Genomic DNA, 25,691 nt, shown 5'->3' on the forward strand with positions numbered 1-25,691 from the left:
GCTTTTGGAGTTTTAGACATGAAGTCCTTGCCCATGCCTATGTCCTGAATGGTATTGCCTAGGTTTTCTTCTAGGGTTTTTATGGTTTTAGGTCTAACATTTAAGTCTTTAATCCATCTTGAATTAATTTTTGTATAAGGTGTAAGGAAGGGATCCAGTTTCAGCTTTCTACATATGGCTAGCCAGTTTTCCCAGCACCATTTATTAAATAGGGAATCCTTTCCCCATTTCTTGTTTTTGTCAGGTTTGTCAAAGATCAGATAGTTGTAGATATGTGGCGTTATTTCTGAGGGCTCTGTTCTGTTCCATTGATCTATATCTCTGTTTTGGTACCAGTACCATGCTGTTTTGGTTACTGTAGTCTTGTAGTATAGTTTGAAGTCAGGTAGCGTGATGCCTCCAGCTTTGTTCTTTTGGCTTAGGATTGACTTAGCAATGCGGGCTCTTTTTTGGTTCTATATGAACTTTAAAGTAGTTTTTTCCAATTCTGTGAAGAAAGTCATTGGTAACTTGATGGGGATGGCATTGAATCTGTAAATTACCTTGGGAAGGATGGCCATTTTCATGATATTGATTCTTCCTACCCATGAGCATGGAATGTTCTTCCATTTGTTTGTATCCTCTTTTATTTCCTTGAGCAGTGGTTTGTAGTTCTCCTTGAAGAGGTCCTTCACATCCCTTGTAAGTTGGATTCCTAGGTATTTTATTCTCTTTGAAGCAATTGTGAATGGGAGTTCACTCATGATTTGGCTCTCTGTTTGTCTGTTATTGATGTATAAGAATGCTTGTGATTTTTGCACATTGATTTTGTATCCTGAGACTTTGCTGAAGTTGCTTATCAGCTTAAGGAGATTTTGGGCTGAGACAATGGGGTTTTCTAGATATACTATCATGTCATCTGCAAACAGGGACTATTTGACTTCCTCTTTTCCTAATTGAATACCCTTGGTTTCCTTCTCTTGCCTAATTGCCCTGGCCAGAACTTCCAACACTATGTTGAATAGAAGTGGTGAGAGAGGGCATCCCTGTTTTGTGCCAGTTTTCAAAGGGAAGGCTTCCAGTTTTTGCCCGTTCAGTATGATATTGGCTGCGGGTTTGTCATAAATAGCTCTTATTATTTTGAGATACATCCCATCAATACCTAATTTATTGAGAGTTTTTAGCATGAAGGGTTGTTGAATTTTGTCAAAGGCCTTTTCTGCATCTATTGAGATAATCATGTGGTTTTTGACTTTGGTTCTGTTTATATGCTGGATTACATTTATTGATTTGCATATATTGAACCAGCCTTGCATCCCAGGGATGAAGCCCACTTGATCATGGTGGATAAGCTTTTTGATATGCTGCTGGATTCTGTTTGCCAGTATTTTATTGAGGATTTTTGCATCAATGTTCATCAAGGATATTGGTCTAAAATTCTCTTTTTTTGTTGTGTCTCTGCCAGGCTTTGGTATCAGGATGATGCTGGCCTCATAAAATGAGTTAGGGAGGATTCCCTCTTTTTCTATTGATTGGAATAGTTTCAGAAGGAATGGTACCAGCTCCTCCTTGTACCTCTGGTAGAATTCGGCTGTGAACCCATCTGGTCCTGGACTTTTTTTGGTTGGTAAGCTATTGATTATTGCCACAATTTCAGCTCCTGTTATTGGTCTATTCAGAGATTCAACTTCTTCCTGGTTTAGTCTTGAGAGGGTGTATGTGTTGAGGAATTTATCCATTTCTTCTAGATTTTCCAGTTTATTTGCGTAGAGGTGTTTGTAATAGTCTCTGATGGTAGTTTGTATTTCTGTGGGATCGGTGGTGATATCCCCTTTATCGTTTTTTATTGCATCTATTTGATTCTTCTCTCTTTTTTTCTTTATTATTCTTGCTAGTGGTCTATCAATTTTGTTGATCCTCTCAAAAAACCAGCTCCTGGATTCATTTATTTTTTGAAGGGTTTTTTGTGTCTCTATTTCCTTCAGTTCTGCTCTGATTTTAGTTATTTCTTGCCTTCTGCTAGCTTTTGAATGTGTTTGCTCTTGCTTTTCTAGTTCTTTTAATTGTGATGTTAGGGTGTCAATTTTGAATTTTGAATTTTCTACACATTCTGAATAAAAGGTCTTCATCAGATATAAAGTTTGCAAACATTTCTCACAGAATATGAATTGTCTTCCATTCTCTTACGGATTCTTTTCAAAACATCAAAAGTTTTAAATTTTGATGAAGTCTAATTTATTTTATATAGACTTTACTTTTAATGTGGTATCTAAGAAATCTTTGCCCAACACAAAGCCATCCTCCTATGGTTTCTTCTGAAAGTTTTATAGTTTTAGCTTTTACACTTGGGTCTATTATTCCTTTTCAATTAAATTAATTATAGATTTAAATGTGTTATTTTCAAGTGGATATCTAAATTTTTAGCTCTATTTGTTAAAAGGTGTCAGTGGGCTAAAATCAAGGTGTTTGCAGAGCTGTTCCTTCTGGAGACCCTGAGAGAGAATCTATTTCTTTGACTCTTCTATTAGGTTGGTGCAAAAGTAATTGTGGTTAATCATTGAAAGTAATGGTAAAAACTACAATTACTTCTGTACCAACCTAATAGCTTCGAGAAGCTACCCACTTTCCTTGGCTCAAGATCTCCTTCTGTCTTCAAGCCAATATGTCAGCCCAAATCTTTCTCAAATAGCCATCATTCAGGTTTTCCCTCAGCTGCCTTTCTCTCTCACTTATAAGGCAATTTCTGATTAGATTGAATCCATCTGGATAACCTAGGCTAATCTCATCTCAAAGTCAGCTGATTTGCAAACTTAATTCTATCTACATCTTTAATTTCCTTTTCCGTATAACCTAACATATTCACAAATTCTAAAGTTTGAATGTGGACATCTTTAGGGAAGGCATTATTTTGCCTACCACACATGTTTGCTTAAATTCATGTTTTCCTATTCTAAAAACTATTCTCCATCCTTTACAATAGGTCTGGTACTCTTATCAATTATTCTACCTCTCATCAGAGGCTAACCAGTTAGCTTTGTCTTGTGGCAGTAAAATGAACAATACTCTGCTTTAATAAATGAAAGTCAATGCCAATGTCATAATGTACAATAAACCATACATTTAACTTGAAAAACCGTGTATCTATTTCTATTTTTTGAGAAGCACCATTGAACTAGCTAAACATCCATCATAGTAAGTGCTTAGGTAAAAACTGAGCAAATATCTATTATAGTAATTTCATTAAAATGTATTCCTTCATTGAATGGGTTGTCATATGCATTAACTGTTCATGTATTCTCAATTTTAAGCATATTTCATTGTGTGAAACTAAAATAATGACTATAGTTACTATTTAGTTTGTGCTTTCTGTGTGCCAGAGAGTCTGTGAAGCACTTACTACTTTGCTCAATCCTTATGACAATCTCCAGGAGGTAGGTTTTGTTATCCCAATTGCAGAGCAAACTGAAGTACAAAGGGAAAGAGACATTAAATAATGTGCCTATTGAGTGGAGGAGCTACTGCTTGATGCCTAGTTCATATTTTTATAACCATGGTACCACACTGCACTGTAGAGAAGCACACAGTCTGGCAGGTACAACATTAGGAGAAACCCAGAGACCAGAACTCTTCTTCTTAAGCTTCATCTTAAACCAGACCCTGACTTGTCCATAATGTTATTGCTTGCTCACTTTTGACCTTTATTAATCAGCTTTTGTTAGGTTATGCTGCAGAAAAAAAAAATCCTTGTGGCTTTCAACAACAAAAATTAATTTCTCCCTCACACTGCATGGACCTCACTGGCAACACCTATCTGGAATAGGCTGATCACCTTGTAGAAGAAGAACAAAGATGGCAACATCTGCAATGGTTCTTAAAGCTTCCACTTCAAAGGGGCATGCATCCACTCACTTCTCTTTTGTCTAAGTAAGTCACACAAGGTCAAACCTGATATCTGCTAAGCAAAGACATATAATCCTCAAACAGAAAGAGGCAGCAAATTTGGAGAACAATCAGAAAATCTATCACAACCTCTTACTTCATCTTTCTATTCCTCAAGTTTAACCCTAATCCTCCCATTTGGAATCTTTACCCATTGCTTTCTCAGCTCTCAAACTCACTCTACATCTGTCCTTTGTCACACAATGTACTACTTTTTTCTTCTTCCCTGTCTTACTGCTTGCCAGGTGTACATCTGCTAAATGAACCCCTTCAGTTAGGTCTGCAGATTTTCCCCTATAAATGGCTCTAACAGAGCCCCAGTGTCCAGGGATCCACTTCTCTGGCATTAGTTTACATAGATATTTCCTGAATTTACTGAATGACTTCAGTGTGAATCTAAAAAGCACATTCCATACTCAATAGCAGATAGCCTAAAGGAAAGGGATCTCTACTATATGATAAAAATGTACTCTAGCTACAGAAAAAAATTAATCAAGAAGAAAGCATTTTGAGGGCATAATTTTCATTTCTGCCTAATTTTTTACACCTGCAAATGCTACAGTCATTATTCCTTGTATGAGGAGAAATTGCCATTATTGTGACCTGTGCTTTTTATTTTTATAAAAAAATTGAATAAACTTATTCTGTATTACTGAAACTTCTGTTGTTTTCACTATCAATTTTAAGATTAGTTGTGACTTTGCATAGGTCTATATAATCTTTTAAAAATAGTTTATAACACAATCTAATTTATGTTGTATACTTAAACTGCTTTAAATTATATTGTAAACTTGTCATCTCTCTGATCAAGATGCAGCTTTGATAAAATGTTTTGATAAATAGATGAGTAAACAGATGAAAACATACTCCTTAGAGTTGTCCTCTTCCACATGGTAACACGGTAGCCATCAGCCACACATGGATATTGAGCATTTAAAATGTGGCTACTGAGGCCGGGAGTGGTGGCTCATGCCTGTAATCCCAGCACTTTGGGAGGCCAAGGTGGGTAGATCACCTGAGATCAGGAGTTCAAGACCAGCCTGACCAACATGGAGAAACCCTGTCTCTACTGAAAATACAAAATTAGCCAGCTGTGGTGGCACATGCCTGTAATTCCAGCTACTTGGGAGGCTGAGGCAGGAGAATCAGTTGAACCCAGGAGGCGGAGGTTGCTGTGAGCCAAGATCATGCCATTGCACTCCAGCCTGGGCAACAAGAGTGAAACTCCATCTCAATAAATAAATTAATTAATTAATTAATTAATTAAAATGTGGCTACCTCAAATCCATATGTACTATATGTGTGAAATATACATTTGGTTTTGTAAACTATATATAGCAAAAAAAATTTTAGTGAAAAATTTTTATATTGATTAAATAATGAAATGATAATGGTTTATATATATTTGGTTAAACAAAATCTGTTGTTAAAATTAATTTTAACTTTTTTTAAATTTGCTGCTATAAAATTTAAAAGTACATGTATGGTTTGCATTATATTTCTATTGGAAAATGCTGCCTTAGAGAAATGGATGTAAAGGTTAGCCAATGCTGGTTAGCAAGGCTAATTTGTTTCCAAGATGAAAACACAGGAGAGAGCTGTGTCCATGGCAATTATCTAATCGAGGCCTCTTCATGGTCCCATTGCTGAAAGGTGACATTTGTCAGGAAGACTATTCAGGATGTAAAGGGAGATACAGCTAATTGTACTGTAGACTGAGAGTTTGTAAGATAATTCATAAACAAAGGACAAGCAGGCACAACATGCCACTGAACTGAAGACTTCCTTGGTGTTCATTACTCCATGAATTATACCAGTGGAAATCTGAACTCTAGGGGAGGCATGGGATCATGAGCAGTGAAGTGTAACTCAGAATATAACACAAACACTCAGTCATGAGCCTGTGCTTACCATTGTCTTGGCACACAGTTGGTGTTCAATTAATAATTGTGGGATGAATAAATGAATGAATCAGAGCCACAGCAGGTCAACAAGGAGTCAGAAGCTTTGGTGAACTAGCAGCATTTAGGTGAGTTTGACATAAATTTAGCCTCATTTAGCCTGCTGATTCATTCATTTCTGGTTCTTAGAGGGGCTGCAGTACTGTGTGCCCAGACAGAAGTACATAGGCTGAGGAAATGTTTACATAGGAAAATATGATCAAGTTTTAAATCTCCAATGCCCTCTCTAAACTCTTGTTTTATTGGTTTAAGCTGTTTAAGTTTGAGTTTTGTTATTATTTTACTTAGTGTTACTTTGTTTTGCTTAGACTTGAGTTCCAAAATCTGAAATTAGATGCGTAATAGTCATGTGATCTGAACAAAAATTCTTGAATCTAACAAAGCCTAACTTATCCAGAGTACAGTTAATCTGGCAATGTTAAATACCCAAGAACCAGGAAGTAATCAATCAGTATGTTGAAGCATCAGTAATGATGTCTCAAAATCCATGCCTCAGAACCCATGCATTTAATTCATAGAAGTGAGTATGATATTCAGGTTTCTTTCCTGAAGAAAATTAGAATAAGAAATAATAATAGTTTTTGAGTTCTTACTGGATGAACACTTTATTGTAAAAAACGTATTATTTTCATTCATGTTCTACAGATGACAAAACAGGGGATTAAAAATTTGGGCTTTGACCGAGTGGTGGCTCACACCTGTAATCCCAGCAATTTGGGAGGCCGGAGGCAGGCAGATCACTTGAAGTTAGGAGTTCGAGACCAGCCTAGTCAATATGGTAAAACCCCATCTTTACCAAAAATACATATACACACAAAAATAGCCAGGTGTGGCAGTGTGTGCCAATAATCCCAGCTACTTGGGAGGCTGAAGCAGGAGAATTGCTTGAACCCAGGAGACAAAGGTTGCAATGAGCCAAGATCATGCCACTGCACTCCAGCATGGGTGAAAGGGCAAGACACCATCTAAGAAAAAAAGATAAGAAAAGAAAAGAAAAGTTGGGCTTAAATTCATACGTGTCTGACTCCAAATCCAGCAATATTAAGTGTCATACTATGCTACTTCTTTAGCAGATTAGCAGAACCACTGCAAAAGAAGGACATATCAGAAGTAGATAGGAAGTGATAGCTAATGACCTGATGAATAATGCTAGTCTCTGCCTTTAAGTCAGGTCAAGTGAAAAACTAATTGCAATATAATGTGACTTATTGTTATGATAGAGATACACATAAAATGCAAAGTGAATTCATGGAGCTGCCAATCCAATCTGAATTTGGGAATAGAGTTGTGTCAAGAGTGGCTTCTTAGTGAAGTCACCTGGATGTGAGATCTGAGAAACAAGTTATTCAGATGAGACTGTTAGGAGATGGTTATGCCAGGTATGCACAAGAATACTGGCAAAAAGTTCATGGTATGTTCAAGAACTGAGTAGAATATACTGTACAAGAGGAAAGGAGGTAAGAGAAAAGGCTGGAGAGATGAGCCAAGGTCAAGTTATTGTGGCCCTCACACATTAAACTGTATGTAATAGACTAAAGGAGACACAGAGCATTTAAAGAAAGTTATGTGATTAAGTTTGCATTTTTACAGGATCTCTACATACAGTGTGAAAAAAATAAGAGAAGAAATGGAAGACTAGAGGCAAGGAGATGACAGAATAAACTGTAGTGTTAATCCAGATAAGACATTGAAGAGCTAAACCAGGATTTTGGTAAGACGGATGGAGAGATGTGGATGGATCTGGATGCTACCAAGAAGGTCAAATTCAGCAGTGCTTACAGGCATACCTTGGAAACATTGCAGATTTAGTTCTAGAACACCACAGTAAAGCAAATATTGCAAGAAAATGAAACACATGAATTTTGGGTTTCCCAGCACACATAAAAGTCATGTTTATACTATACTATAGTCTAAGTGTGTAATAGCATTATGTATTTTAAAAGTACATGCCTTAATTAAAAAATATTTTATTGCTAAAAATGCTATCATCTGAGCCTTCAATTAGTTATAATCATTTTGCTGATGGAGGGTCTTGCCTCAATGTTGATGGTTGCTGACTGATCAGGGTAGTGTTTGTTGATGGTTGGGGTGGCTGTGGCAATTTCTTAAAATAAGACAACAATAAAGTTTGCCACATCAATCCATTTTTCCTTTCATAAAAAAATTTGTCTGTAGTATGCAATGCTGTTTGGTAGCATTTTACACACAGTAGAACTTCTTTAAAATTGGAGTCAATCTTCTCAAGCCCTGCCATTTCCACAGCGGCTACAATTACTTCCTCCACAGAAGTCTTGAACCCCTCCAAGTCATCTGAGAGGGTTGGAATCAACTATTTCCAAACTCCTGTTAATGATGATATTTTGACCTCCTTCCATGAATAATTACAATTGTTCTTAATATCATCTAGTATGGTGAATCCTTTCCAGAAGGTTTTTAATTTATCTTGTCAAGATCCATCAGAGGAATCACTATCTATGGCAGTTATAGTCTTCTGAAATGTATTTCTTAAATAATAAGACTTGAAAGTAAAAATTACTCCTTTATCCAGGGGATGCAGAATGAATGTTGTGTTAGCGGTCATGAAAGTAACATTAATCTCCTTGTACATCTCTATTAGAACTCTTGCATTGCTAGGCGCATTGTCAATGAGCAGTAACATTTTGAAAGAAATTTTTTTTTCTGAGTAGTAGTTCTCAACATTGGCCTTAAAATATTCCGTAAGCTGGCCAGGCATGGTGGCTCATGCCTGTAATCCCAGCACTTTAGGAGGCCAGAGCAGGTGGATCACCTGAGGTTAGGAGTTCGAGACCAGCCTGGCCAACATGGCCAAACCCCATCTCTACAAAATTACAAAAATTAGTTGGGTATGGTGGTGCGTGCCTGTAATCCCAGCTACTCAGGAGGCTGAGGTAGGAGAATTGCTTGAACCCAGGAGGTAGAGATTGCAGTGAGCTGAGATCATGCCACTGCACTCTAGCCTGGGAGACAGAGTGAGACTCCATCTCAAAAAAAAAAAAAAAAAAAAAAAATCAGTAAGCTATGCTGTAAAAAATAAAATAATATAAAAGTGCTGTCATCCAGGCTCTGCTTCACTTATAGAGCACAGGGACAGTATATTTAACACAATTCATAAGGCTCTTGGGATTTTTGGAATGGAAAATGAGCATTGGCTTCAACTTAAAGTCACCAGCTACATTAGGCCCTAACAAGAAAGTCAGCCTGTCCTTTGAAGCCTGAAGCCAGGCACTGGCTTCTCTTCTCTAGCAATGAAAGTCCTAACTGGCATCTTCTTTCAGTAGAAGATTGTTTCATCTACATTGAAAACCTGCTGTTTAGTATGTTCACCTTCATTAATGATCTTAGTTAGATCTTCTGGCAGCTTCTCCGTCAGCACTTGCCACTTCACCTTGCACTTTTATGTTATGGAAATGGCTTTTCTCCTCAAATCTCATGAACCACCAATGCTAGCTTCCAACTTTTCATCTGAAGACTCCTTCTGTATGCCTCCAATAGAACTGAAGAGACTTAGGGCCTTGCTCTGGATTAGGCTTCAGCTTATGGGAATGTTGTGGTTGGTTTGATCTTCTATCCAGACCACTAAAACTTTCTTTACATCAGCAACAAGGCTGTTTCACTTTCTTATCATTTATGTCATCAGACTAGTACTTTTATTTCCTTCAAGAACTTTCCCTTTGCATTCATAACTTGGCTAACTGTTTGGTACAAGAGGCCTAGCCTTTGGCCTATCTTGGCTTTTGAAATGCCTTCCTCACTAAACTTAATCATTTCTAGCTTTTGACTAAAAATGAGAGATGAGTGACTCTTCCTTTCACTTGAACATTTAGGGGCCATTGTAGGTTAATTTTTCAGCTTAATTTCAATTTGCTGTGTTTCAGGGAAAAGAGAGGCCTGAGGAGAGGGAGAGAGATGGAGAACAGCATGTTGGTGGAGGAGTCAGGATACAAAGTTTATAGATTAAGTTTGTCATCCTATATGGACAGTTTGTGGGACTCCACAATAATTATAAAAGTAATATCAAAGACCACTGGTCACAGATTACCATGACAGATATAACAATCATGAAAATGTTTGAAATATTACAAGTATTACCAAAATGTTACACAGAAACAAGCGAGCACACGCTACTGGGGAAAGGGAACCTCTAGATTTGCTTGCACCAGGGTTGCCACAAACCTTCAATTCATAAAAAGTGCAGTATCTGCAAAATGCAATAAAGCAAAGTGCAGAAAAATGAAGTATGCCTGTATTGGCGTGTAAGTAATAGGGAGAAAAAGATCACTCCTTGCATGATGCCAAGATTTCTGGCCTGGGAAGCTGGACATATGGTGATGTCATTAACCAATATAATAAACACAAGAGGAACAATCTCAGAGAGAGAGTGACAAGCTCCTTTTCTCACTTGCTGAGTTTGAGGTGCCTCAGTGGTATCCAAGAAGAGACAGAACCGGTGATCAGCTGAATAAATAGTTCTGAAATACAGAAAATGCATCTCGGCTAGAGATGCATAGATTTTGAACTATCACAAAGGGGACAAATGCCTAAGGATCATTCAAAGATGAAAATTTAAGGCTATCCAGTAAACCAAAAGATTATTTCTCCAGAGATTCTGTATATACAATAACTGTCTTATTATACACAGCATTACAGTTTACAAAGTACTTACATAAACCGATTCATTTGATTCACAAAAATCCCTCATGGGAAATAATGTGCTATAATTCTCACATTACAGTTAGGAAAATTGAGGTTCAATTTTGTTAAGAGACTCATGAGAGGTTGCCCATCTAAAGTTGTGGAGCCAAGTCCAAATCTTAAGTTGAAGACTTCAGATGGAGTCTCTTTTCACTAAGTCAAATTTCTATTTCCAATATTTAGTACAAATTCAAAGCCAGAGAGAGTATGAATTTTGAGTATGAATTTTGACCTGAGTAGTAGGGCTGAAACATGAAAATGAGCCTAGAATTTATCCATGACTAGCCAAATTTAGGGGTTTGGAGCCATTTAGATCAATATTGAAGATACCTGCTTAGACTTTTAACCTTGTCTGCCAACACCAAACACTAAAACGGTATCTGCAGCCAGGCTGTCTTACAGATTAATAGGTCAGGCTGGAACAGAGCAAAAATTATCAACCTTCCAGGCTGTGTGACCTGAAAGCTTTCAGATCTTTTCCAACAAAGCCCACTAAAAGGATCTTAAGCCCTTGAGGCTGAAAACAAACGTGACATTCTGCTGCATTCAATAACTATTTGCTTCTGAGCATTTGTTTGCCATTATTTTCTGTGGCTCCTTTATAGGATTTGTGTTGAGATTTCTCATATTGACAGGCCAAAATAAATTCATCATAAATTCTTTTGGTGTATGATTAATTCCTTTCTGAATAAAATTCAAAATAGGGTAAAGATAAGAATATAAACAATAGAAAAGTTGTATTCAATTAATCGTATTTTTTGTCCACATGAAATTGGAGGCACAAATTACTAAAGATTATACAAATTACTATGCTAGTTAGAAAAAAATAAATCAGAAATACCCATTTGATTTCCTGGACTTTTTCATTCAAAAAAAAAACAAAGATATAGCTACAACAATATTTTGAATGTATGAAGTCCCTGAATTTATCTTGGTGGATTCCAAAGTATTAGTTAACTAACAAGTAATTTTGGTTAAACTTATATTGTAATTAATATCAAGATATGTCCTAATTAACGACCTTAAACAAATAAGTATTGAAAAATTGGCTAAGCAGTTTATCTCCATTTTAGAAGTTGTATTTCCCTGAATCTAATAACAACAAAAGATACTGGATCACTTAGTTTTTGCTGCATAAAAATAACCCCTCAAAACATTAAAACAATAACCCCTCAAAACATTGAAACAATAACCATTTACTTATCTCCAAATTCTGTGGGTCACCTGTGTCATTCTTCTGATCTGGACCAGTTTGACTGCTCTCTCTTGGGTTCTTTTATGAGTTTGTGTTTAGCTATTTGGTCTGCTGATGACTCTATAGCCTAGGACCTTTCACTCATATGTCTGGCAATTAGCAGTCTATCATCCTGAATATTGGAGCAACTGGTCCACATGTTGCTCATCCTCTAACAGAGCAGTCTAGACTTCTACACATAGTGGCCATAGAATTCCAAGAACATCAAGAAAGAACAGACTTCACTGCTCAACTGCTTTTCATGCCTTTGCTTGCACCATATTTGCTAATATCCCATTGACTAAAGAAAGCAACTGGCAAAGGTCAGACTCAAGGTGTGGAGTAATAGATATCATTTTCTTGATAGGAAGAGTGCAAAGACATACTGGAAAAGGATGCACCTATATGTATGGAAGGAATTTGTGCCTGTCTCTTTCTACAACCTACAACAAAGGCAAAGGTATATACAATAGCTGTCTTGTTATACACTGCATTATTTTTAAAATCCAACTACTAAAAAAAAAAGAAACAGAAAATGCTGCATAAAGACTCAGCAATTAAAGCCAACTACCTACCACAATTCACATTGTTGAAAGTTAAAGTCATGAGAATTTGTATTAATACTCCAAACCTGGGTAGAAAAACATTAAATGTGTATCCTTCTCTTGTTTCTCTTCCTGAAATGTAATGAAATGTACAGAAAGTTAAAAAATAGTTTTGACTTTCTCCTACAGAATTAAGAATTCTACTACTGCTCCCAGAAGAGGAATCACCTGAAAGTTCCAAACATTTCAGAAAAGAGAACAGAGCCCAGGTGTTCTGAAAGAGACTAAACATTTCCTCCCTCTCTTCCTCTCCTCTTGTGCTTTCTCTCTTTCCCATAATAGCCTGTAGTTTAGAGAACACGATAATGTTGGAATAGTCAAGAAGTCACCCATTCTATACAACAGCAAATTGAATATATAGACAAAGCCACCCAAGCATAATCAAAATCCTAAGAAATAACAGAGAAACTTAAAGAAATACAGAGAGGGATTATATTAAAAGGCCACAGATGCAGATTACAAGAAATTATAACTGAAGAACAGAAGAAAAACTTTTACAATGTGATAATAACATAAATTCAAGATCATAAAAGCTTAAAATCAAATAATAAAGCATTAGAATACCATAGAAAGGAAATTCAAATATAAAATATTGAGAGTAAAAACAAAATGTTTTTAGAATTAAAATATAAATTTCAAAGAGCAATGAATTCAGTAGTCACCACTATAAAGCTAATTATTGTTACAGAGGGAAAGCTTGAGATAATCATGGACGATGCAAATGGAAAAAGAAATAATGGCATTTGGGAAGCAATTAGTAAGTGAGAAAAGCAAAGATGATTCAATTAAGGATTATTATTCACAAAGTTAAAAGTTCAATAAATGGAATAAAATTTTTATTCACTGATTTAATAAATAAAGTTTTGAAATAAAAAAATTGAATTTTCTATTGGAAAAATAAATGCAATGTGTTCCAGAAATTACAATACTGATATTTGTGTGTATATATATACACACATATACATATATACATACATGTGTATATATACAGATATATATACACATATATACACACATATATACACATATGTACACACATGCATATATAGTCTGTATATACATATATATGTATTTTATATGTATATATACACATATATGTCTATGTGTATATATGTGTATATGTGTATATATACATGTATATACACATATATGCATATGTGTATATATGTGTATATATGTGTATGTGCATATATGTGTATATATGTGTGTATATATGTGTATGTGCATATATGTGTATATATGTGTGTATATATGTGTATGTGCATATATGTGCATGTATGTGTATTTATATATGTATATATATGTGTTCATATATATATATGTGTGTGTGTGTTAAGGTTTTAGAATTTAAGATGGAATAAGGAATAAGACGGAATAAGGAAAATGCTCTGCAAGCATCCAAGCTTTAAAGCAAATCATTTACAAGGCAAAGAAATCAGGTTGGCCTCAAATGTTTCCATGGCAATATTCTATGCTAGGAGACAATAGAGCACTAGCTATAAAATTCTGAGGGAAAGTTTGACACAAGAATATTATGCTTAGCTTAAATGGTGTTTATGTATGAAGGCAATAAGTAGGCAATCATTCTCTTGAATTCCTTGCTCTTTGAAATTTATATTTTAATTCCAAAAACATTTTGCTTTTACCCTCAATATTTTATATTTGAATTTCCTTTCTATGCTATTCTAATGCTTTATTATTTGTTTTTAAGCTTTTATGATCTAGAATTTATGTTATTACCTCATTGTAAAAATATAAAACAAGATGGAGAATACACAATCCACGAGCCTTTCAAAAACCTACTTGACAAATATATCTACTCAAAAAAAATCTCAAAATAAGGAACTCAGGAATAACGATGCCCTGATAGTAATTTAAAATATGGAATTTATTTTTAAAACACTAGGAGAAGTATGATTATTGAAACAAATGGGTCCTGATTGCCTGGACAATGAAGAAAAACTACAGATTTTCACTATGATATTGGTTTATGACCAACTCTTTTACTGAAGAGAACCAACTGCTACTGTCTAAAATTGAACCAAATACTATAGTTAGAAAATTTAAAAAACACAAAGACTTCAACTTCTTTATATTCTATCTTGTTTACCTATTTTCCTTAAGTATTTTAGCAGAATCTTTTAGGAGGAATATTGCTTGTGATGAAGATATACACACTATGATATAACTGTAGACATCTGTATATATGTTTATACATAAATATGTATATATGTACTGTGGGTGTATATATATCCATATACATGAAGTTTTAAGATTTATCTTTAGATTCACTTTGATTTTCTTATGTTTAATTGATTCAAATTATATGTAAACTTTCATTTAAAGTAACGTCTACAACATAATCCAATTTTTATAAAAGTATACCTCTTTATCTTTCTTCTCTATATTTATGTGAATAAAAAGATATCTGTAATGTTATTTACAAAATGCTAATGATGTTGGGTTTTGGGTGGTAGAAGTAGTAGAATTTTTTTAAATCTTTTTAAATTTTACATTTCCTGCACTGTTGGAATTTGCAGTTTGAGTTACACATCAATTTCATAAAACCTATACCATGATATTTTTGTTAAAAACCGATGAAAATGTAAAGCAAATGTGCCAAAATTGTCAAAAGTGGTTCATTCTTACTGGTGGGAAAATGAATTAATATTATATTACACTTTTTCTGTTGTAGTTTTCTGTAAATTTTTTAAATTCCTAAAACAATTTTTGGTTTCATTTGAAGAAAAAATGAATATGAACCACAAAATCTAATGCCTATTTATTTAAAAAATTGTCTTCTGTCTTAGCTCAACCCTCCAACAAGAATTTGAGTTCAATTTTTAGAATGTTCTTTCTTCCTCTTTTGTTACCAGATACAAAAACTTGTGAGGAAATGCCTAACTAAGCCTCACCAAGAATTAAACCATTGCATAGAAAAAATCTGCGAAACATTTGAAATGTGTCCATGTATTATACAATCTGGTTAATATGAAAAAGTAGAATGTTAATTTAGCTCAAAACTCTGTTAAAGAGATACCTGATTCGAGGCTAAATGATTAATGCAATGTAGCACATTATAGGGAGGGGAAGATAGATAGTTATTGGCAATATAGAAGAAAATATCAAAAAACTGCCTAAGAGTTTTGTCAAGTAATAAAATATCTGTTGTTATGGTGAAATCATAAGCACCTTTGGCAAGAGGCTGGAAGGGCAGTGTATTAGTCCATTTTCATGCTACTGATAAATACGTACTCGAGACTGGGCAACTTACAAAAGAAAGAGGTTTAATTGGACTTACAGTTCCACGTGGCTGGGGAAGCCTCACAATCATGGTGGAAGGCAAGGAGGAGCAAGTTCCATCTTAAATCGATGGCAGCAAGCAAAGAGAGAATGAGGAAGATGCAAAAGCGGAAACCTCTGATAAAACCATCAGATCTGGTGAGACTTATTCACTACTAAGAGAACAGTATGGAGGAATCACCCCCATGATTCAATTATCTCACATCTGGTCCTTCCCACAACATGTGGGAATTATGGGAGTACAATTCAAGACAAGATTTGGGTGGGGACACGGAGCCAAACCATATCAGGCAGGATTATGAAAAAGAACAATAACCACAACCTACTAATTATTCTGCTATTGAACTGCAAATTGTAGGCAATAAGTAAAAGTTGGAATGAAAATAAAATCACAGAGCAATAATGACTAACATCAGTAAAGAGAGAAAAAGTAATCTGGTAGGAGGCTGCCATTTAAACTTTCTTGGTTCTTTTCTCCCCCTTGCCTCTATCTCCCTGATGGTTAGAAGTTCTTATAGAGAATCATTGTCTCTGGGAGGCAGAAATGCAAGTCCAATAAAGTTCAGAGACTGAGCATATGAATCCAAGAGTATCCTGTAAGAACTTTGAGAAAGTCAGGGATCCCCAAGCAAGTCCTGCATGAGATAATAAAAGTATCATTACAGTGAGAAGCTAAAATACAAACTAACAAAAATGGCTCTGTATTGTCAAAATAAATCAAAATAATATGAACTCTATCCTTCCTTCTATTTGGTAATAAGTAAGAAACTGTATCTTGATGAATGTTCTCTTCCAAGGCAGGCGCTTTATGTTGATGGGATCACATAATCTTCTGACACAGAAGGTATTTACTATATAATTTCATGGATAAATTAGAGAATGTATAGAGAAACTAAGCAATTTGCTCAAGGCAACACAAATGTAGAGTTAGGATTCAAACCCAAGTAGATCTGCTTCCAAAGCCATGCTCTTTCTACCACCTAACATTAGAAGTCAGTGTTACTTAATTAAGCATCAAAATTTGGCTTATTTTATGTGTGATAAAACTGGAAAATCCTAGGGTGGAGCCCCAGAGAAATGCCAAGAATTCTTTTTATTATAATTATTCTGGACTTCTCCAGTTTTTAAGGCGGGGTTGTTTAATGGATGATTCAAAAATAATTAAATTGTGGTTTTGAAAAATATTAATTTAGTCAAAGCAGGGGCATATCCTGATGACAAAGGAATTATGTTGATAAAATGAATTTCTGTAATAGAAAATAATCTTGATGAGATCTAGACTGATTTTGACACAAGGATTTTAAATACATCTAATGTTTGTTACAATAGAGTTAACTATCAACACATTTCCTTTAAAGCTCTTCCAGAGAGTCTGTTTAAAATGGCATATTTTCTAAAGAAAAAATATTCATTGTACAGCCAAGCTATAAATGACCACATGTTGGTCAAATCTGACAAGGAAATACTAGAATCACTTCTGAAAAATTACTCTATTCTGTAGTTATGAAAACAATCATGTATATTTTAAAAAGTGTGTCTAAGTTACCATCATATCAAAAAGCATTTTTTAAAAAAAATTTTCAATATTTCATACTTGACAACATTTTGAGGTATTTACATAGCTCATCATGATTCTGCTTTGCCTAGGTATAGTACATGATAGCTTGATGTCCTTTTTTGGTGATTTTTAATTGGGAATGTTTTGCTTGACCACATAACTATAATTTTGTCTCACATCTTTCATACTCAGCTCTGCCCAGTGAGGCTCAGTCACAAAGAAGCTGTGGTATGAAATGTGAAGATCTGGACTTGAGTTTTAAATCAAATTGTTTAGTAGTTACATCAACAGAGCTGTATAAGTTCCATGGGGCAAGGACATCTTGGTACCTCAATCCTAGCGCCTAGAGAAGAGAATAGGCACTCAATCACTATTTGTTAAAAGTAAAAATAACACGCTTTAACTACTTGATAGGATTATTAAAATTAAGATTAAACGATTAAGTATTTTTTAATTAGTATACTATTTTTAGAGCAGTTTTAGGTTTACAGCAAAATTGAGCAGAAAGTACAGAGTTGCCATATACTTTCTGTCCCCAAACAATAACAATCACTCTCACTGTTGACATGGGGCACCATACATTTTTTACAGTCAATGAGCCAAACATCCAGATGATAATGATGCATCACCCAAAGGCCATAGTTTACACTAAGGTTCACTCTTGTGTTGTGCATTCTATGGGTATTGATAAATGTATAATGACATAGATCCACCATTGTAGTGTTGTACAGAATAGTTTCACTGGCCTAAAAGTCCTTTGTGCTTTCACTATTCATCTCAAACCCCTGGCAACAATTAATCTTTTTACCGTCTCCACAGTTTTGTCTTTTCCAGGATGTCATATAGTTGGAATCCTACAGTAATACAGCCTTTTCAGATTGGCTTCTTTCTGTTAATACTATACTATACTTTTAAGTTTCTTCCATGTCTTTTCATGCTTGACAGCTCATTTCATTTTAGCACTGAATAATATTCCATTGTCTGGATGTACCACAGTTGTTTTTTGTTTTGTGTGTTTTTTTAGTTGAAATATTTCTAAAGCATAAAAGGTAACACAAGTTATTACAAGTACTGTGATTGTTGAAATTACATTTCAACATTGTCAGCTTGACTGTCTCAACTCTTGGTTCTGGGGTCACTAAGACTTACTGATTCCTCATTTTTTGCCTCCAAAACTTATGAAAAAATATGTTCAAGACTTTGGCTGAGGCTTGTATAAATATCACACTCATAAAGCAGTCAGCTTGCAACTGTTGTGCCTATTACTTAATGTTATGCTAATGTTACTTAAACTTCAGGTCAAATTGTCACAAATCCTTTCATAGACAGACCATGCTAAAGGATTTCCAAACAAATGTTTCTCTTTTCTCTCCTCCAGAGATCAATTCAGTGTCAATCTGAGCCCTCATACTAAAAATTTGAAAAAGGCTTTAAAGATGAAGTATCAGTTTAGGTTTCCTCTTACGTGGGCCCAAGCCAAAGATTGATTACATCTTGAATTAGCACCAAACCCAGATTTTGAGTCTATTGAGATTCAATATTGAACATATTGAGATTCCCTATGATCTGCCAAGCCAAGAATGACTGAACATCAATTAAGGGCTTCTCCTTCCCAAATGGTAGAACCACAGTGTCTCTGGACATTGGAATGAGAAGTGTTATTCACTTTGCTAACTCACTCTGTGACATTTTTCTCTTGCAGAATTCTATTGGGTGCCATTTTTATGAAATTCTGGGTTCTCATTTCATTTTATGTTTTTAGCATGCTAAAACCACTTGATAAACCAAATTTAACCTATACCTGGGAAACAATCAGGGTCCCTTGTAACAAGTTTAAGGAAAAAGGAAAGGGAACAGAATTCCATAGGAATTCCTCCTATGACCTGTGCTTTTCAAAATTTGATTGTTGCCAAGTTTAAGAAAAGGTATTAAGACAGGTAAAGAAAGAGAAAGAGATCTCATAGAAACCAGAAACATGATACTTCAATGTGTTTTCTGAGTCATTTTTCCCCCAGGCACCAGCACAACCTAACCAAAATTATTAGAGTAACTCAGTCTCTTGTTGATATTTAGGGTTTCGGATTGCAAGGGAGATATATATATAGATATATATATATAGATATATATATAGATATATATATAGATATATATAGAGATATATATAGAGATATATATAGAGATATATATATAGAGATATATATATATATAATTTTTGCTATATTCTGTAGGAGAACACAGATGCTTCTCAACTTATGATGGGGTTATATCCCAATAAACCCATCATAAATAGAAGATATTTTAAGACAAGAATACATTTAATACCCAATAAATCCATCAAAAAGTTGAAAAATCATATCAAATCATCATAAGTCCAGATGTCCCTCAATTTATGATTGGATTACATCCGGATAAACCCATTGTAAAGTCTAAACATTTGACTTATGAAGTCAAACCATCATAAGCTGGGAACCACCTGTATTTAGATGAGTCTTTTATGTGTAACAGAATTTTATACCTTTTAACTCAATGTTAAGTTGGCACATGCACCTACTGGAAATGAAAATTATGAATTATGTTCATAGCCATGCAGGTGGTCTGCCTCAAGAAGCTAATCATTTTTGGAAGTAGGGAGAGATCCATGTGTTCTTTCAGACTCTCTCATTTTAGAGCCACAGTTTCATTCATTCATTTCTACATCCAGTTTTCTAAACACCTGCCAGAACTTTGGTAGATGAGGCAGGAGAATGTAGCAATAGCTTTCAGTTCTCGTTCAATTATCCTGGGTTTCTAGGACAGACTGGCAGAGGTGAATTGTGATTCCTAAGAGGCCATTACTCTGATAATGGTCACTATGTCAAAACCCCTGGGATATAATCCCCTATATACAATTTAACTACATCAACAAGTTTATTGTTTTATGTAAGGACTGCCTCAGATGAGCCCACTAATTCTGCAAAAATATCATTGTCTTAAAGGAATAAAATTTTACTTATGTCATTATTACCATCATTACTTTGAATATCTACTGTTAACTAATTTTGAATCTCCTTCAAACCTAGTGTTTGGGGATTTCTATACCAAACAAATATAGAATAATCTAGAATTTTATAGGAGTAAAATTTCCTCCAGAGTTGATTACTCCTAGGAAACAAAGCTAACCTTTATTCCTGCTGTTTTCAACTCTACTACGGAATAATAATTTTTACATTACTCTTTACATTATTCCTGGATGCTGCAGACACATTTACATGGTTCTAGTTCAGCTCAATACTGAATAGAAATATTTATGATGTTTTCTACATTGGAAATAACTTGTGGGAGCTAATATTGTAAAGTCATTATAGTCCCAGTTAAAATCATTTAATGGGATGTCATTATGTATGAGGAAAGGAATTTCCCATAATAAAGTTTTCTTGCTTACTAATATTTATCCATAGAAGTTTCCAGAATTGTTTCTTACCATCATTTTCACTTTCTTTAATAAATATATAGTCAATGAGTATTTTGCTGGATCTAAAATGTGCCTTATCATCAATTTATCTCCACTGCACAGTAACTACTGAGGTCATAGTTAATAATTCAAAACAAAAAAAGAGGGGAATTGGGGAAAGATTACGAGTAAATTTCAAAGTGCTAGATTACTGGAGTTTCTTGCTTATATAACAGGGATTTTCTTAAACAAAAATCAGCCATGAGTTTACTGACCTCATTTCCATATAATAATTTATTGCGTGTATACCTGAGCATTACCAGAAGATTCATCAATCAGAATCCCTTTTCAATAAATTACCTCCTATAGGAAAAAAGAGTGTTAATAAGAAGCAGTCACTTCTATGAATGTGCTAAGCAAATGCTAAAGAAGATGACAGATACCATTTTCATGATTAATGTAACTAGGATTCATAATCTACCTCTCCTATATAGTTTAATTTTACTTTTCTACTTTTCTGATTCAAAGTAATAAAGCAAGTTAAGAAAAAGCCAAAAAAAGCAATTCTCAGAACACAGATAACAAAATTTAAAGAAAAGTGGTACAAACAAACATTTTTAAATCAGAAAAGTATATTTTTGCCAAAATGAGCCAAGAAGCCAAGAATTGCATCCTTCTGCTCTAAGGTGTGCAGCTCACCATGTGTGTTTTTCTTTCTGAAGACCAAGAAAACAAAAAATGTCAATTGTCAAAGAATTCGGAGCCACCTAAAACCAATTTCTTGTCCCCAAAATGCCTGCAGAACTTGGCTCAGAAAACACTCTATCACTGTAAAAATAAACGAGAGGATTGTGCATAATACCATAGAAATCCAAGTTAGTGGTGTATTGAGAGGGATCTGCTTTCCTATTCCCAGATGAGTGAATTAAGACATGAACTGCAGGGAATACATTCAAAATAACTCTGTTCATTATAGATGCTTTTGGAGGAAGAATCCAAAGTGCTCTGAGTCCCAAGGGCTGCTCTGCTACAGTGAGTGGCCTTTGGATTGACATTCATACTAGTCAACTTAAAACAAGCCATAGCTCAAATCCCACAACAGTTCTGCTGGCCAGAATATTTTTATAGTAGAGAGAGGATCAAGAAAATGGCTTGAAATAGGTTGATCTTGTATTAGAGTTACAGTAGGGTGGGATATTTAAAACCCATGAATTAAATTTACCTTCTATTAGGAGTGTAATCAGGAGTGTAGAAAACACAATCATAAAATGAATGTACACTCTAGTTCCAAGTTCCAGTCCAGCACATGATAGGTACACAAGAAATATATAATATTCAGCCAAAAAGAAGAAAATCTCAGCCAAAATTGTGTTTCTATAGAAGAAATCAGTCACAGCCAAAATCACTTATGAATCATATGATTTACTGTACAAGATTCACAGTGGGTTTGCAAAAGAAATTATGTCTTTAACTTCTACACCAAGATATAAGGGAAAAAATCTTACCATAAAGAAAGAATTTGGAAGCAATGTGATATTACCTGATGGTCAAAAGCATTCTCTTCATCCTAGAAACTCAAAATTCATAGTTTGTGTTTTTAGCTGTAACCCTTACACCACTGTATCTGCCAATAAACAGTTTTGTTCCACTTTGACTCTCATTTCCTATACCATAATTCTAACTTCCTTCTTCTTCATTCCATATAATAAAACAAATGCATGTTGATCCTCATGGATTCAGAATAACATGTAGGTGCAATTAGCTCTCTTCCGTGATTCATGAATACTTGTTCTAAGAAGCAGTTTCTATCAAAAATCAAATCCTGTTATTGAATTCATCAGTCACTACTGACTTGAAGATAACACATTCTTAAGCTATCTGGCTCCAAGGGAATCTAACAATCTAAAGTTGTTTCAAGTTTTTTGACATTTGTTCACATTTTTATTCTTATATAGGTAACATCTGGGTCATATGAGATTGGAAGAATTTATAAGGAATTCCCTCCATAGTTGTCTAAAGCAGCAAAGGGACTTGTTAACAGGGGAAGTAATCCAATTAGAATAATTGGCATTTGCAAGGCATGGTTATGTTATGATGACTCAGTTTGACTTTCACCCTTTCTCACCTCTTATCATATAGGCAAGGAATCTGTAGTAATATTGAAAAACCACAAATCTCCAGGGAAGTAAAATGAATTTGGGCTCATTTCTGAGACTCATTCTTTTCTACACATAAAAGCCAATTGCTTTAGTTAACGACTCTGAGGGTGAAAACAGAGGTTTAGGTCACAAAAGGAAATGGAAAGAATTAGAGGTTTTGTTTTGTTTTGTTCTGTTGTTGTTGTTGTTGTTGTTGTTAGGCTAAGCAACTCCTTTTCATCTCTCAAAACTTTTCTAAATTTCATACCTTTTTAATGCTATGAAATCATAGTTTCTCCATTAATGGTTGCATAAGAAGAAATTATATCTTGAAAGTAAAGCAACTCATACCCTAAGATGTAACGAGCAGAACATTTCAACCTCCCCTGCACTGCCTGACTGACTCAGAACTTGAACTCAGAAAGTGGATCTGTTTCTTCTCCCTCACTTAAAAGAGAGGTGAACACACTGTCAACACTCAATTAATAAGCAATGATATGAAGTCTTGGGAGGCAATTTGTGGTCCACTCCTGGACATCCTTCCCTTTGGCATGGCTCACTGTGCAGTGATAGATCTGGCTGATGTTTACACTGAAATGATGAAAACTATCTGACAGTTCACTCAAGTGGGGGGTAAAATCCTCTATATGAGGAACCACCAGGCTTACCGAGGAGGTAAGCAGTGAGAAAAACAACTTCTTTTCACTGCTTGTCAGAGACGGTAAAATTGTACATAGCTTTTGATAAAACCTTGAAAGATGCATCGAGAAGGATTTATGTCCTCTTACATCCAAGCGGGTTTTTCCAAGGGATTATTTGCTCCTTGGAAAATTAGAGACTTCTTAAATATCCATATGGCATGGCATGGTACCCAGTCACTTACTAGACACCAAGAGCATATATCACAATATATATCACTTACTAGGCATGGTACCCAATCACTTACTAGACACCAAGAGCATATATCACCATATATAATTAAAATTTTAAAAATTCCAGCCACTAGGTACAAAGTATTTTCAAACATATAGGCAACATGGACAGTTACTTCTCCTTTTGCTGTGTGCTTCCCAATGAGATTTAAAGAGCAAGACCCTGGAATTAAAATTTACAAACTCATCTTTCGTTTTTCACTGTTTCACTTAAAAAGCAACAAAACAGAATATTCTTACCAAAATCACACATAATAAAGAACGAATAAATCATGAACTTATCAAGATAGGACCATTAATTTATTTAAATACTATTTTAGAGGTATCTTCTTAGGTCTACCCTTCTCTGAGAACTGCCTCTAGAACTATGAGGACATTTGGTAGTGCTCTCACTGTCCTCTGGCTAAACGTGCCTAGGCCAAAAGTGCCTAGACCAAAGATGGGCACCTGCTCTATTCAGATTTCCTCTTTCATTAATTGAAATTGAGAACATGGAATGCCAGTGAGTCAATTATCGGCAGTGGAGCACAGACAATGTCACTGCATGGCTGGAGCAGCCATTTCCTGTCATAGAGGAAGCAAGAAAGGAAGAGAGGGAGTGTTTAAAAAGAGAGACAAGAAAGCATGTAACTCCAGAAAGAATCTGAAGGCTTGGTTGCCTTGTTTTCTAATGCCTTTCAGTTTCTCATTTATGGCCCTTTAATTTCTTGATTTTCTTATTATAGATTTCTCCTTTTGTTTAGACTAGTCTGAATGGATGTCTGGTGTAACTAGAAAGAATTTACCATGCGTATTTTGTATTTATCAAATAGTTGTGATAAAAGGCACTCTGCAAGGAATTGTGAAACAGTTGATGGAAGAGAAAAAAAAGTCTACTCTCAAGGCAAACATGTTTTAAAGTAAAATGCAATACATTCAGTTGTAAGTATCATAATAAGAGGCACAAGATCTGCTTGAGTCACAGATTATGTAAGTATTAGTGCTGGAGTGAAAAACCCTAAAATTGAATCCTGTCACTTACCGGTTGTGTGCCTGTTAACCATAAAGTGATGGTATTAACAGTACCCAACTGTTCGATAAGTGTACAGAAAATTCCAGCTATTATATTTCCAGAAGAACAGCCAGAGAAGTGGAAATTGTGCATTGTAAGAAACTTGTGGCTAGAATTCACAAAGGTTGAGCTGAGTATTGAAAGATACAAAAAAATTCAGAAGTAAAAAGAGATATTCTAGGCAGAGGAAATTGAAGAAGCAAAGAGAGATATGAAAACACATATAGCCACATTGCCTACAACGGAGAGCTGTAAAAGATGTACAGGGTGATGAAGTTGAAAGAAAACAAGTGGTAAAAGGCTTTTAATGCCACATGATGAGAATTCAACATTATTCTGAAGGAAATAGAATGTTGAAGACTAATCTTTCAAAAGTAGACAGAAACAATCCTATGTTATCAAAAAATAAAAATATTAATATATGGCAGTATTGAAGACAGAATAAAGACAATGAGATCAGTTAAAATGCTTTTCCTATGGCCCTGGAATTTCCCCCTAACTGCAACGTGATGGTTCTTACATCAAGAAAACACAAAGTTGATTTCTGCATTTGAGGACCAGATGTTTAAAATACCTAGGCTTACCCAAAGGCCATTTTATTCATGAATTTCTACATCTAAAACATATGTTCCACTCTTTAACACCCAGTTCAAGATACTCAGGGGGAAGAAACCATCCAAAAATGGGCTTCCTATATCCAGGCCCTAATAATAGATAACAGATCTGCCTTAATGCCCCATATCCAGGATTACCAGAAGTTCCTTAAACCACACCTGGTAAATGAAAGACTGGTACTAGAAGGATACTTTATTATTTATCTTCTGTTTTTTCCCAGGATGGTTTTTGAG

This window comes from Pongo pygmaeus, chromosome 3 (assembly GCF_028885625.2).
Source record: "Pongo pygmaeus isolate AG05252 chromosome 3, NHGRI_mPonPyg2-v2.0_pri, whole genome shotgun sequence".
NCBI lineage: Eukaryota > Metazoa > Chordata > Mammalia > Primates > Hominidae > Pongo > Pongo pygmaeus.